General features: G+C 41.9%; 1 protein-coding gene across 1 annotated transcript in view; it reads left to right on the forward strand.

The window, feature by feature from the left end:
* The window catches only part of TANC1 (tetratricopeptide repeat, ankyrin repeat and coiled-coil containing 1), a 216,777-nt gene that overhangs the window by 46,388 nt on the left and 155,916 nt on the right, over positions 1-14,473 (forward strand). The window lies entirely within an intron of this gene.

The raw sequence follows: 14,473 nt of genomic DNA on the forward strand, positions 1-14,473 counted from the left end.
TAAGAAGTCATCACATGAGTCTGAATCGGAAATGAATGGCTTTGTGGTTTTCAGTGAGTTATCAGTACATTGAAATATGGACTTTATTAGGTTTGTGAGAAGGAATAAGGGAATTGGCTTGGGAAGTTGGACTACATAAAGACAAGGGCCAGGTATTTATTATTTTATATCCAGCTCTGTTGCAGACTCGCATATTTTTCTGTACCAGAAAGATGTTTCAGTGAGACTGTGACAACTTAGTACATCTGTGCAAAATCTTCATTTTATCTAGAACAGCTTCACATCTACTGTCTCTAATTCAGTCATTCAAGAAACATGTGTTCCACTGGGTTCTAATTGGGTTGCTTTTCCTTTAAGAAGGCATTGGGACCACACACATATTTAGGAAATAACTTTGTAACTGTGTTCATGGACTGTGTATAAGGAACCTTTCCAGTTTGGAGACTAGTTTCTGTAACTCAGCCCCTCACCCCCCAACTTGAAAGGAGAGTGATCTCTGTGTATATGTATGTGCAAGTGTGGTTTCCGTGCCACTTCACAATACCGATTTTGTTCCTTAGGTCTGAGATATGTTTCATACTTGTGTGTATGTGTCGAGAGGTGGTGACAGAATCCATGATCAAAGGTTTCACTGCAGAGTTAAAGGGCCTTCATTGAACCTGTCAGTGTGTTTTAGAGAAAAAAAAAAACTGATGTTCATACCTGGCATGTCACCTAACTTCAAGTGTAAAGCTTGAACTTAACAGGTTTGATTAAAGTTTTATCTGACTTTAAAAATGGCGTTCGTAATCTCCATGCATAGGAATTCTATAATTCAGAACTTAGTCGATGTGTTTTTTGCTGTTGGGTTGGGGTTGAATGCCTCCAGTTTAGATCAGAGCTACCATCCCAGCCCTTCTGGAAACTGCACAAGGCTTTCATCTTTCTGGGAAGTGTGGCTGGTGCCACAGCTGAATCAGTGAGCCAGATTTAGGTAATTTTATTAGTCTAGAAAAAGTATTACACTTTTGCAGCTGTTGTTGTAGGTTCCTAATCATGGAAACAAAAACCGTCTCAGTTACCCAGGATCCATGAGAAATTGGCAATGGCCCAGTGTAAGTCCATGTATTTTGGACTCTGAATTATATTTATCTTCATAGGGCATCCTCTGTGAAGGCATGCAGCTGGGGAATGGCCTGGCTGTATGAAGCAGAGAGGGCAGAGGAGGCCAAGCCTTGGGTACCAGTCTTACTAGGAAGCCTGATCCAGTTAACTGGAAGACTATACTTGCTAGACCTTAAATACCTTTTAAAAGGGTAAGAAGAGCATCCATGAAAACTGATGTAAAACACACTTGTCCCCAGTGTTCACCCTGGCTTTCCCGGTTTTGAATATTGTCTCACGCTGTAAATTTCTACAGTTCTCTCTCTCTCTCTCTCTCTCTCTCTCTCTCTCTCTCTCTCTCTCTCTCTCTCTCTCTCTCTCAGCGCCAGGCTGGCTATGGTGAGTTAGTAATTTGGTGGTGGTGGACTTCCTTGTTAAATAGAACTTTTACAGACTACTCTGAAAACTAATCATTGGAACTTGGCATTTAAATGTTAAGAGTGGTGCATATGTGGAATACCCAATCCTGCTAATGTGTGGCAATTAGTAAGTTACCATTTAATTTCCTGAATTTCAGTTGTTCCATGAGTGGTGTAAAACTGAGCTACTGTTTCTCTAGAAACTCCTGGGCTATTAGCAGAACTTTTGGCAAGTCTGAGTAATTGTTCTGTTGGGTCTGACTCTGATTCTCTGGGTCAGGGTCCCTAACCCTTAGGGTCATTGGATGCACTTCAGAGGATCTGTGAATGTGGGTGAGTGGGTGAAGAAAAAAAAAGTACATTTTTATTTTCACTATCCTCTAGCCAAAATGTGTTTTTTTCCCTCCAGTCATGAAAGGGGCCCATAAACCATGTAACGTCAGCACCTGTGGCTTTGCCACTTAGAAATTACAAACTTTTGTATCACATTGTGGGAGATAGTTTAAGCTATCCGTTATGCCTACCACTGCTCAGAAAACTACAGTAGCTCTGAGACCTGCTCTTGTCATGTTATTTATGCATTAAGAAGCACACATCACTATTATCACAGATTGCTTTCTAAATATTTTGATGTCTGTTTCAATATAATGGATTTTCTTTGTAATCGCATTTTCTATGTCAGAATCACTCAGGAACATTCTGATTGGAGGGTCTAGAGCTCCTGCCTTGGATGGCACCCTTGTGTTATCTTTCCTATCTTCCTTTGAGGCTGGATTTGTTAACGTTAAAAAAAACAAACAAAACAAAACTCTACATGTTTGGCTTTTATTTCCTAGCATGAGCTGTCTTTGACTTTTATCGTCTAGAGCTCTGGTATTCCCCCATTTTGGGGCTGTAGGAATGGATTAAAAAATATAGCCATCACCTGTTCCCATGTGATCTTTCTCGTGGGCCCCCGTGGCAGTCGCACTTGGAGATTGCTCTGCAGCCAAATGCTTAGGGCCCAGAATGGTTTCCCTTACAAGTTTCAGATAAGAGCACAGTGATTCACGTGTTGAGATATTTGCTTTAGCTGTGGGAAGAGGTGATCCTGTGTGGCTTGTATGAATTTGATTCAGCTCTCTACTGCATTAGCACTGCAGGCATTCCCCACTTTATTTTAGAACTTGATGTCCAAGGTTAAGACCATATTATATTTATTGGACTGTGTAAAACAGCCCAGAGAAGGAAAGCTTGGGTACCAGGCCATTCCTTGCCCCAGCCCATCACCTTTTAATAAGCTTCATACAATTCATTGTAGTGAGAAATGGGCAGTTTTTTTTGTTGCTGTGTTTTTGAGCTCCCCTCTTGAATAACGATGTAGTTCCGAATTTCTGGGTAAGTGTTAGGAATAGGGGAAGCATTGCCCATGTGACACAGAGGTCTCTGCCCCCAAATAATCTTCCTCGTTGGCAGTATGGCCCATCTCCGTGTTCTCCCCCTGTAAGCTCATGAATTGAAGAGTGTGCTCTTTTTGTGGCATGTATTTTGTTGTGTGATGCCTCCAGATCATATACATTGACCACACTGTAGTTTGAAGTAACTGATAAGATGGATGCCTAGCAGAACTTGAGGGAGTGGACAGGAGGTGTCTTTCAATAGAGGTAGATTCTCTTTTTCAAGATAGATTGAGGCATGGGATGCCTCTCTGGGGGTGGTGGGGGGGTTGTGTTTGTGTGTGTGTGTCCACGCGTGTATGTGTGGCCAAAGATGATTTTTCTCCCCCTGTTTGACGGTTTTGTCTGTTTTACCACCTCACCAGGCCCCTGGGCGCTCGTCTCTCATTTTTATCCAAAAAAGTAGGCATAGAATAGGGACTTCATGGTCAGGCTCTGGAGCGAAACTGCTTGGATGGGCCCCATGAGCTACATGACCCTGGGCAAGTCCCAGCCTCTCTGTGCCTTCACAGAATGGAGACATTAATAGTACCTTCCCCAGAGGGCAGTCGTGAGGATTAAATGACTGTGTGTGTGTATACATACATATATGTGTGTGTGTATATATATAAAAGTGCTTAGAGCAGGGCCTGGAATATAATTAGTGTTAAATACATGTTGCTGGCTGAACATCAGAACCACCTGGGGGAGTTTAAAAAAAAAACTACATGGGTATTGCAAACTCCCAACTTAATGAAATCAGGGCCTGGGGAGGTTAAAACCTTGTTCAGAGCATCATAGCAAGTCACTGACAGAAGTGGAGGAGGGATTTTGACGTCTTGTATTCTGGGGCTTTAAGAGAAAGATCCGTCTGTCAGCTCCGTAAGCAAGAAATCTTTGTGTGATGAAGAGCTGCCTTTCACGGGGCATCTTTGAAGTTGTCTGACCTTTTTCACTTTGAGGCCAGTTGCAGTGCAATTTAAAAAATTGAATTTCTTTAGATTTATGATACCAGGCTTCATTCAGCTGGCACTGATGATTGAGTACCTTTACACTTTTTGAAAAATGGACTTTCTGACATGTCTTCAAGGTCTCTTCTCCTTTCATACTGAAGGCGTATCATCAACCCATGCCATAGACTCCTCAGAGGAGTTCCTTTTTCATCTGTGGTGATGGTTTATCAGCTACTGTGATTACAGTGGCCCTATGAACAAGAAATAAATCTTCCCCCTTACAGTGATAGCACCTACAGGTGGAAGAGACTTGGTATTGTCCTGTCAAACGATAAAGGGAGCAGTGTTCCTGTTAGATGAGCCTGTGAAAGGTGAAATAACTTGCCCAAGGTCATTTTGTTAATGTAATGCCTCCTACCTTTACTCAGGGACCTGTAATTGTCACACATCAAGAAGGTGGTCAGGTTCATAGCTCTGTTGTGTGATACAAGTGGAAAACTTGAAGGAGAAGGGAAAAGACAAGAGGATGTAATCAGGGTCATTGTTAGGGAGCTAACCGCCATATGAGGGTTGGGACTGGGGTCTCCAGTTGCTATAAACCTTCCACAGGGGAGCATCCTATGATCCTGGTCACATCCCGCACGGAGCTGTGTGAGAAAGGGTGGGACCACATGCAAAGTCTGTGGTTCATATTCAAGCCCTAGGTGGTTCTGTATGGGCCGCTGTGGCTCAGCGTTGGCTTTCTCCCAGCTCTCCTCAGCTGGATCCATAACAACGGTACTTTCACCCTTATACAAAAGCCACTTAGTCCTTTAGACTTGTATTCTGTGCTCTCCTGGTCACCTCCCTGTCCCACCTTCCCTCAGTTCATTGAGGACTTTGGAGGCAGCAGGTCAGAGCCTGAGCTTTCAAGTCAGACCTGGATTCAAGTCCCAGCTTCACCTTTACAAATTGTGTAACCTTGGGAAAGTTGTTAATCCCTCTAAGCCTTTGCTTCCTTATTAATAAAAAGGAATCAGTAAAACTGTCCCATAGATTTTTTTTTTTAAGGGTAAAATGAGATTACATATGAATGTAAAGCTCTTCCACTTACCTGATACACAGTAAACACTTAGTAAATAAGAGCTGTTAGGGTGGTGGTTGATATCCCTAATCCTGTCTCTGTTACGGCAGGAAGCATCTGAACGGCCCTTCCCCAGACCGAGAATCAAGTGCTTTGACTTGTTTGCTTCCAACCTACACTTGAGGACATTCCACTTCAGCAAACCATGCTGTTGGCCATCATGTGGGCTTTAACATTGTCTGGAATTGTTCCACATCCAAAGATTTAAAATTAAGAAGCCCAGACAGCCTTTTTCAGCTTCCTCATTGACTTAGTCTGACTGTATTTGCTCTTTGATCTCTTTGAGGCACCATCCCTGTTCTCTCTGCTGGTCCTTCCTCTCAGGCCTCCACTTGCTTCCCGTCCAGCCTTGATTCCATGGCATGCCACTCTGAGTACTCTTGTACGAGCACCCTTACCAATCTTGTTGCACCTGTGCTGCAAACACCTGATTACTGATCAAGCCTTTTGTCCTCCGGGTGGTTCTTTCTTGGGACTGAGCATCAGAGGATGGAGTTGCCCACTTTCATCATTTGGTGCTGTGTCTTGCTCTGCAGCCTTGGTTGGGCAATCAAAACTGTTCAGCTGTCCTTCTCATCTTGTGCTTGCCTTCCTTTCCTCTACATAGGGCTATTCTGAACCTTCTCTGCTCCTCTCATACCTTAGTTTTACTTTATAGAGAAAATGGAGGCATGGACTTGTAGCTTCCTGCCCATGTTTGTTGACAGTGTTGTCTTCCTCCTCCATCATATTATACTTTGTGTTCCTCTTTGGTTGGCAGAGTTGATACTCAGGAATGTGTGTAGAATGAAAAACCTGCAATTGCTAGCCCAGTGCTTATTCCTTAATTGGGAAATTGGGTTGTAACCCTGTCTCTGCCACTTGCTGGCTCAGGAGAGTCAGGACAAGTTCCTCCAATGCTCAGGGCCTTGCATTTTATTTTATTTTTATTTTAAATTGATTGATTGCTGTATTGGGTCTTTGTTGCTGCGTGCAGGCTTTAGTTGCGGCGAGCGGGGGCTACTCTGTTGTGCACGGGCTGCTCATTGCAGTGGCTTCTCTTGTTGTGGAGCATAGGCTCTAGGTGCGCGGGCTTCAGTGGTTGTGGCTCGTGGGCTCGGTAGTTGTGGAGCGCAGGCTCAGTAGTTGTGGTGCACGGGCTTCGTTGCTCTGCGGCATGTGAGATCTTCCCGGACCAGGGCTCGAACCCGTGTCCCCTGCATTGGCAGGCGGATTCTTAACCACTGCGCCACCAGGGAAGTCCCATGGGCCTTGCATTTTAAATAAGGATGTTATATTTACCTAAATTTATTAGGCTGGCAATGTGTTTTGAGATACAGTTATTTCCTTTGAGAATTATAGCTGGAAAAATTATGTTCCTCCCCGATGTATCCATTGATACTGAAGTGAGAAAGCATACTATGCGTGCTGGTGAAGCAGAGCAAGGTCTGGCCACCCAGAGTCCCGCAGACTAGTGGAGGAAGCAGGTGGGTGAGCAATTAAAATAAGACCCAGAAGGCTTCTAAGAGGAAGCTTTTGAGGTGGGTTTTGAAGTGGGCTTGGGAAGTGTCTTGGCTTTCTCTAATAGATTAAGTATCTATGACTGTCTAGATGGTGGTGGTGATGGTAATAATGTCACAGTTATTTTGTCCTCTAGTTAGGTAGTGTCTTGCTGTTAGGTTGAGAGGTGGGTGCTTGGCTGGGGAACGTCCGGGTGAAGACAGCTTCTGGATGAGCAGGGGCTTTCTGCAAGACTGGTGCTCAATCTAGCTCCAGAGCCATTGGCCTGGGAGGCATGATTATTGCCAGGAACGCTGCCCTTGGTTATTTCCCTGTCTGAGCCCTTCCTGGTTTGAGGCAGAATGTATTGCTTTCAGGTTTTCTGTTATTATACTTATCCCTTCTGTATGCATATTCGAAACGCCAAAATATAACCTGCCTGCAGCTGGTGCTTCTGAAGGCCTGGTAACAGAACAGGTCCTGCTATGGAGATGTGCTGTTCATTGTGTATAAGTCAGATAACTTGGGCCATAAACTTGGAAATTAGTCCTTGGTATCAGAAGAATTCTTACATTATTAGTCCAAATCCCTTGTGGGAGAGAATTGATTTTGATTTCCCCTCCATAACAACCCTGCTGTTCTTTCATTTAAGGAGATTTATTTAGTGTTTGTTGCATGTAAGGTACCTCTTTAGGTGCCATGGGGGATTTGTAGAGTTCAACATTTTTTACTGTGATTTTGATTGATAACCATCTGTAAGTACAAAGTGGCATGTGGAATTAAAGATACCTTTTGACTATCATGGCCTGGGAAGGCTTTATGGATGAGATAGTGTTCAAAGTTGAATGGAACAAATCCCTTCACAATATAGAAAAATGGCTCTTGTAGCCAGAAACAGGTAGCTTCTTCATATTTTCTTCTCAAAGTGAAATTTCTTTTTTGCCAAGTGTTATCAAAATGAAAACTTCTTTAAACAAACTTGTATATAGTAATTTTTTAGCAGCTTGAAATACTGGCTTAGGAGAGTTAGATTTTTAAGGACACTTTTCTCAAAACAACTTGTATATCTTTCTACAGAGTCTTTTAAATATGGGTTGAAAATGATTTCAATCTAATAGGAAATTTCCACTTAATCAGAACTTAAACATTTGAGTTCAAACTTCATGCCCAGAACTCTTTTACATTCATATTACTTGTAACTGTAAATTTACTTTGCTTTTAATAACTTAGGCAAAAAGACGTCAGGTTTGAGTATAAGACAAACCTAACTCTAAAGAAAAGAACAGCAGAATTAGAGGTACAATTTGTAGAATGGCTTTGAAGAAAGAGGACCAAATGGTTGGGTCTATGTGTCTTAGGAGATAAATCACAGCCGAATGATGGCCTGTTTCCCAGCTCTGCATGTTAAGCAATACCAAGGGCCGCTTTTTTACTTACCATCACAATTGCTTTCTGGTTTCTTGATCAAAAACCCCTTCTCCTCCTCTCCAGCTTTCCTGGACGAGGCGTCTGAATCCTAGAGAAGTTTGGTAACATGTTCCCAGTCACAATGCCAGGACCAGGTCTCCTAATTCCTAGGCTCCTTCTACTACCCAGGGGGGAAAAAATAGGAGAGAGACCTCCTAGAATTTCAAGTATTCATCAAGAGTTGGTTTTTCCCCAGCCTCCTGGGATCTTTAAAAGAGTGTCAAGATATGGCTCTTGCTTTCAGGAAGCTTCTAGAAGGCAGTTTTCTGTGAATTTCCAGCAGCAGCCATTGCCCCCTCTAGCAGGGCTTTGTTTCCTTTTGTGGTCTCTGTCCTGCTTTGTTTTCTCTTACTTCCTCTCTACTATATTATTTATTCTGTAGACTGCTTTAGACAGCACCTCCCCACCCATCACCACCATCCATTTCCTTTCTTTTGATAAACACTAAAGGTTGCCAATGCAAAGGAAAGTTCTAAAGGCAGTACTACAGAAGACATGGCTATCGTGTAGGTGAGTCTTAATCTTATTAGGTTGAGACGTTTTTGAGCCCGTAAAATTGAGGATGTTTTTGATGTATCTCTTTTCTTAAATTAAAAAAAATTTTTTTCTTAATGATCATGTGCATCTTACTTTCCAGTGTTTCACTTGTAGATACTGCTACTCTGCTTTATTTATTTTGGCAAAAGAAAGGAGGCACCTTCTGAGACTGCTTTGCTTTGAGGTCAGATGGATGGTTTGATGCAAGAAGCTCCTTTTAGTGGAGTGAGCACAGAGCGTGTGTTCAGGTGTCCAGGATAACTGGATAATAAGGTTTATTATCTTGAGATTTTAAGGCTGACTCAGGTGTGGACATGAAGGGACATTATGAAATGCAGCATTTTTGTCCCAAGTATCTCTTGGATTTAACTGTTTCTTGCACTCCTTGCAAACAAGAATATATAGGAATATTCTTTGTAATTTATAAACTGCTATGAATGTTGGTTAATTGCTTGATTTGGAGGAAATGGCTCATCTGTGTTCATTGCAGCCTAGTTAAATCTGTCAACCTAGTTAAATCTGTCAACAAATATTGAGAACAGAGCGTGTGGGAAGGCTGTGTTCTGGCTTCTGTTTGTATCTATTAAAGAATAAACATAATCCCTGCCCTCAGCTCACTGAGTCGATTTGAAATTTCATAAATAGGTGTTATGGCACTCCAGAAGAGGAAAGTTTTAAGGCTGGTATTATTCTATGATTTCAGACAAGGTGGTCATGGTTATGATACTGCCATTGGGATTGCAAACTGAAATAGATTTTTCTCTTATTTTTAAATCATCTCACTGTTTAATCTAGGATAACTTTTGTTATATACCTTTGTAATCACTGCAGAATGCTTATTTAACACATAACATGGAGACATTGTGCCTATCTCCAAAGAGTTTGTGTGTTAAAGGAGAAATCTAAGAAGTAAAAATAAGCTCAATAGTTGGTTTAACTTCTCTGGGTTTTGAAAAGAAGAATCTATGGCATTTGGGAAACTTAGATGTCGAATGATAGTAGAAAAATAAGGAAATTTAGGTGACTTCAGATGATTGACCTAAAGGTAATGTCATAGACTCATTTTACTTTCTTTGAAATGAACATTGTAGGAAATTTTCTCCCATTAGATCATTTAAGTTGTTGTAATCCAGAGGCTGGTCTTTTCTCTCTTCCCCAAAAATATATGAAGAAACGAGAGCTGAAGTTCTCTAATTTTTCAAAGATTTATTTTTATTTTTTATTTTTAAATAGGACTTATTCATTCTTTTTTTTAAAATTAATTAATTTACTTTTGGCTCCATTGGGTCTTCCTTGCTGCGTGCGGTCTTTGTCTAGTAGCGGCGAGCAGGGGCTACTCTTCGTTGTGGTGCGCGGGCTTCTCATTGCGGTGGCTTCTCTTATTGCGGAGCACGGGCTCTAGGCGCGGGCTTCAGTAGTTTCTCAGCATGCGGGCTCAGTAGTTGTGGCGCACGGGCTTAGTTGCTCCATGGCAAGTGGGATCTTCCTGGACCAGGGCTCGAACCCGGGTCCCCTGCATTGGTAGGTGGATTCCTAACCACTATACCACCAGGGAAGTGCCAGCAAAGATTTATTTTTAAATACTTAAATCCAGCCATATATTTATACTACTTGTGTGATAGAGGCTAAAGTTTTATGTGGCAGGAATTGAGGGATTCTATTTGGCCAGTATGTATTTGAGTTATACCTGTGCCCTTTGAACTATAGTATTTAAAGTGAAAAAGGACAGCCTTTCTTGTTTTATCCTATTATGCTTGTCCATAAGAACTTCCTTACATGTATGGTCCTCTAGTAGGAACTTGATAGCTTCTGGCAGTTTCTTTTTGTGTGTCTGGAAGGCTGGTTTGCATCATTTCTATGTGGTTCACTTCTGTAGCAGGGCAGTGTTTACCCTTTTTAGGGGAAAATTGTCAGGAGTTGAAGTTGCTACAGGAAGGGAAGTGATGCAGAAGGTATCATTCAGGGAGAGCCCGCTGGCTGCCCTCATAAGACTGCTTCACGGTAGCATTTGCATTCAAGAATTTACCACTGTCTTCCTTTTGGTACTCAAACTGGAATCAGAAACTTAATATTTTTTATGTCTTAAATAGATGATACTTGGCAAAGTGATTCTCTTGAACAAAGCTCATGAGAGCTTTTGTTTAAAGCCAGAACACTGGTTTATTAATTTATTCCCAGAAGCATGTCTGTCAACAAGCTAGACAATTGTGTTGGGTGGACTAGACCAGCACACTCTCCCCCACTGTGGTTAGGTTAAAAAGCCAAATTAAGAGGCACTGCTCATTGAGAATAGGATCAGAAGAAGGGGAAGTAGTTATGATGCCAGTGTTTAATAGCACTGGGTCCGATAGCCTGATGGGTCTATTTCCAGAACTGGATGTGGGAGTATGTATTTATAAGTTCACAGGTACTGTCAGGTGTGCAGATAATCTTCTCTGGACTATACTGCCAGTGTTGGCCCCTCCAGCCTATTACTATAGTTGCTTTTTCTGACCACCTTGCTTCAGATGGGCATAGACTTTAAAGGGTCTGTTGATGAGTGTCACATTCCAGTTACATTTTTCAGGCCATGACTGATTGGGACTTTGCACAGCTCTGCTCTGATCTGTATTAATTTCAGAATTTAACCCACAGGGAGCAGTCTTTTTTTTTTTTTCCTTTCCAGCTTGTGTGTGTATGGGGGGTTCCTTAATTTTTGCATCAGTTAAAGTTTCTCCATGTGCAGTTTGAATATCTTTTAGAGTATAAATTTAAGCTCTTTCCCTTGAGTTATTATTTAGGGAGGAAAACTAGAACTGGGAGAAGAACTTACAGCGAATATCTGATAGCCTCTCACTTGAGACCACTGATGGGGAAGATTTCACTATCCTGAAAACAGCTGAGCTCCGAAAAATAGACATCTAAGGTGTCTGGGATGAGATGCCCAAGTCCATGTCTGCCAGTCCTTGCCCTGTGGGCTGTGTATTCCAAGTGGCATTGTAGATCTGTTGTGGGTTGGTGGTGACAAGAGTGATTAATCAGGGGCAGCTTCACCGCCGTGGTGGGGCCTGAGCTGTTCAGTGATCCAGGGAAACACGGGGAAAAGCTCCCTAAGGACCTTGGCCAAGCTTTGCTGGCCTGGCTCCATTGATATTTTTCTCTCTTATTTCTTTAGTATGTAGTCTTTGCTAAATGACAAACCCTGAAGGGTTGGTTGATTTTTTTTTTTTTTTTTTTTTTTTTTTTAATTTGTAGAAGAAAATGTCTGTGCTTACCAGGTATCTATTTATTTTTTTTAACTTTTCCTGCCGTTTTTTATGCCACAACATTTTGCATTGTTTCCTTCAAGCATGGCTGTCAGGAGAAATTTGTGTTTCCACAGCTCTCCTATGGAAGCACACTGTGGCCCACTTCCAGATTCAGTGTTTGCCCTTTACGTGAAACCCAAGTCTTTTCACAGGGGTCCATTCAAGTAGCATTTTTAAAAAGAATTAGGCTCTAAGCCATGCTCCTTTTGTGTGTAAAGACTTGTTTGTAAGATGATTTAACCCTAATAGGCTTCACTATGGCTTTTTCCAAATTCTGCTTAAGATATTTACTTCCTAGTATCTTTCAGGTTGGTTGGTTTGTTGTTAATTTTTTTGATTGTTTGATTGCTGTTTTTCAAAGCTTTCATTGCTCTAAGCAGAGAGGCCAGCAGCACTGGGGAAGAAGGACCCTTGCTGGGAGTCCCCAGATTTGGATTCTGGCCCTGCTGTTAATTAGCTTCGTGACCCTGGGGCAAGTCAGCCTCCCAGGGTCTCTGTTTCTTCATCGGGAAAACAAAGGGCTTGGAAAAATAAATACAGGCCTGGACCCAATGATAAGAAAGGTCACCCTGGGTGCTTATGTTGTGCATGGCAGCACTTTGGGACCCTTCCTCCCTCCCAGTGGGCTCCACAAAACCTCGGCTCAACTCTGGGGTTGAGCACTTGTGCGGGGCGTTATACAGAGACCACTGGAAGCGTTGATGCTAACAAGGCAGGTTTTCTACAGAGGAGTCATCCCCTCTTTGTTTTCTTCAGCAGTAAGCTACTTGCCTTCTTCTACCCGCTTCTCCTTAGTGCGTTAACAAGGGTGTGTGATGGTAACACAACCCACTCAGATTTGTTACTGTTTTTGCTTTGTCTAGCCATCTCATCTGAGTTAGTGGAGGGAAGAGAGAGCTGGAGGAGACTGACTGACTGATGAAATAATGGTCCTTTTGTGTGTCTCTTTGCTGGAGGGGTGGTTTTATGTTTCACCTTAGGCCTGGGCCATTGTGTTGTTTTTTATGTGCTCAGTACAACCCTGCTTAAAAATACAGCTCATTATTTAAAGGATTCAGCCATGGGCCTGTTCTTCTTACCTCCCCCCACCCCCACCCAAAAGTCATAACAATATGTGGTTAAAAACCCAGTGCCGTTGGTGCTGTTTGATCAGACACCCCCAACATCAGTGTTGAAATGTGTTCCCACTGTATTTATTTTGCAAATGTTTTTAAGGTATGTTTCATTCTGATTAACCTTCCAAAATGTTTTCCTTATGGTTAAATAATCAGTAGCACCTGTAAAACATGCCTTTAACCATGTAGCTTTCCTTCTTAACCATTATCTTTTTGATTCTGTCTTAATGTTTTCTTTTGATGAATGGGGGTTGGGAGACCCACATTCCTATGCTAGGTATCTTACAGTAATGTGTCCAGATTTAGCCTCATAACCTTAATTAGATGTGGAATGCTGAGAATGCGCTGTTGTTGTGTTTTTTTTAACTTATAACAGACGGGGAACTTCTGATCACTTCATTAAACATTATAAAACACTCCTTGTGTCTTTTAGCATTTGGTTCCCCATGTTAGTTTATTCATAGAAAATTAATGTAAAACCCAAGGTACCTTTATATTATCCTAAGTGATCTGTTTGTTTGAAGACAAGTTACTGTTTGTGTCAATATGCAAGTTACGTTTCAATTTATAATACTTAATTCCTCTTCCCTCTTCTCCTTTTCTCTTTAGAAGCGAAAGAGTGTTGAAAATGTTAAAGGCTGTGCTGAAGAAAAGCCGAGAGGGAGGAAAGGGAAGCAAGAAGGAAACAGGTATGTGTCCAGGATTGAGTTGAGCTGAGCAAGCATGGTGGGCGTGAGCCAGCAAGGCCCCACTTAATCCAGGCGGGGCAGATGTTACTGCCTTGGGAATGGGTCAGAGAAGTGATATGGCTTAGAAGAAACAGCAACCTGGAGGCCATGAGAAACTAAATACATTCGTGAGCTTTCTCCTGGGAAGTGACTTTGAAGATGGAGTTTGGGTTCTGAACCAAATCCTTTCCCAGAAGATTTGTAAGGGTCATAATTTTAACAGGTCATTCAGATCCCGAGGCAGAGTTATAGACATTGAGGGAGAGCAGGTGTGTCCAGGAATTTGATTTCTAGAAAGCGCTTTCTCTTTTCCCACGCATGCTTGCATTTTATATGTTTGACCAACTGCTGGCTGACTGGTCCTCATCTTTTGAGTATCAGATTTTCCCCCTAACAGGTGTAGCCACACTCAATGCCAGGCTGCTAAGTTTTCATTATGATGAGAGCTACTTAATTTGGCTTGGATTTCATTCCTGTTGGTAGAGTTCTGGTGCATATGTGGTCATTGTGACTCTACACTGCATTCCGTGTGATAAGCTACTCTAAGGTTATTTTGGTGACCACTCACCAGAAAAGCTACATGTTATCTACCTGTCTTGCACAATAAAAATCTGTTAGCATGGGTCGGTTTCCCTGAAATGTGCCATTTCACTCAAACTCATGTTAATCCAGAGTCAGAGAATGGCTGGTTTCTGAGTTATTGTATATTTTCACTTTTAATTTCTATTAAGGTGTAAATAAGGCTGAATTATAGTTAACTCTTTAATTCAAAAGATCTTGTAATGCCTCGTGGTAATATTGTTATATATGTTGTTTCTGTAAAAGAATAAGTGGACTTGTAAACTTTTTGGTTATGTGGAACCTTGA

The sequence above is a fragment of the Phocoena phocoena genome, chromosome 7, assembly GCF_963924675.1.
Source record: "Phocoena phocoena chromosome 7, mPhoPho1.1, whole genome shotgun sequence".
Taxonomy (NCBI): domain Eukaryota; kingdom Metazoa; phylum Chordata; class Mammalia; order Artiodactyla; family Phocoenidae; genus Phocoena; species Phocoena phocoena.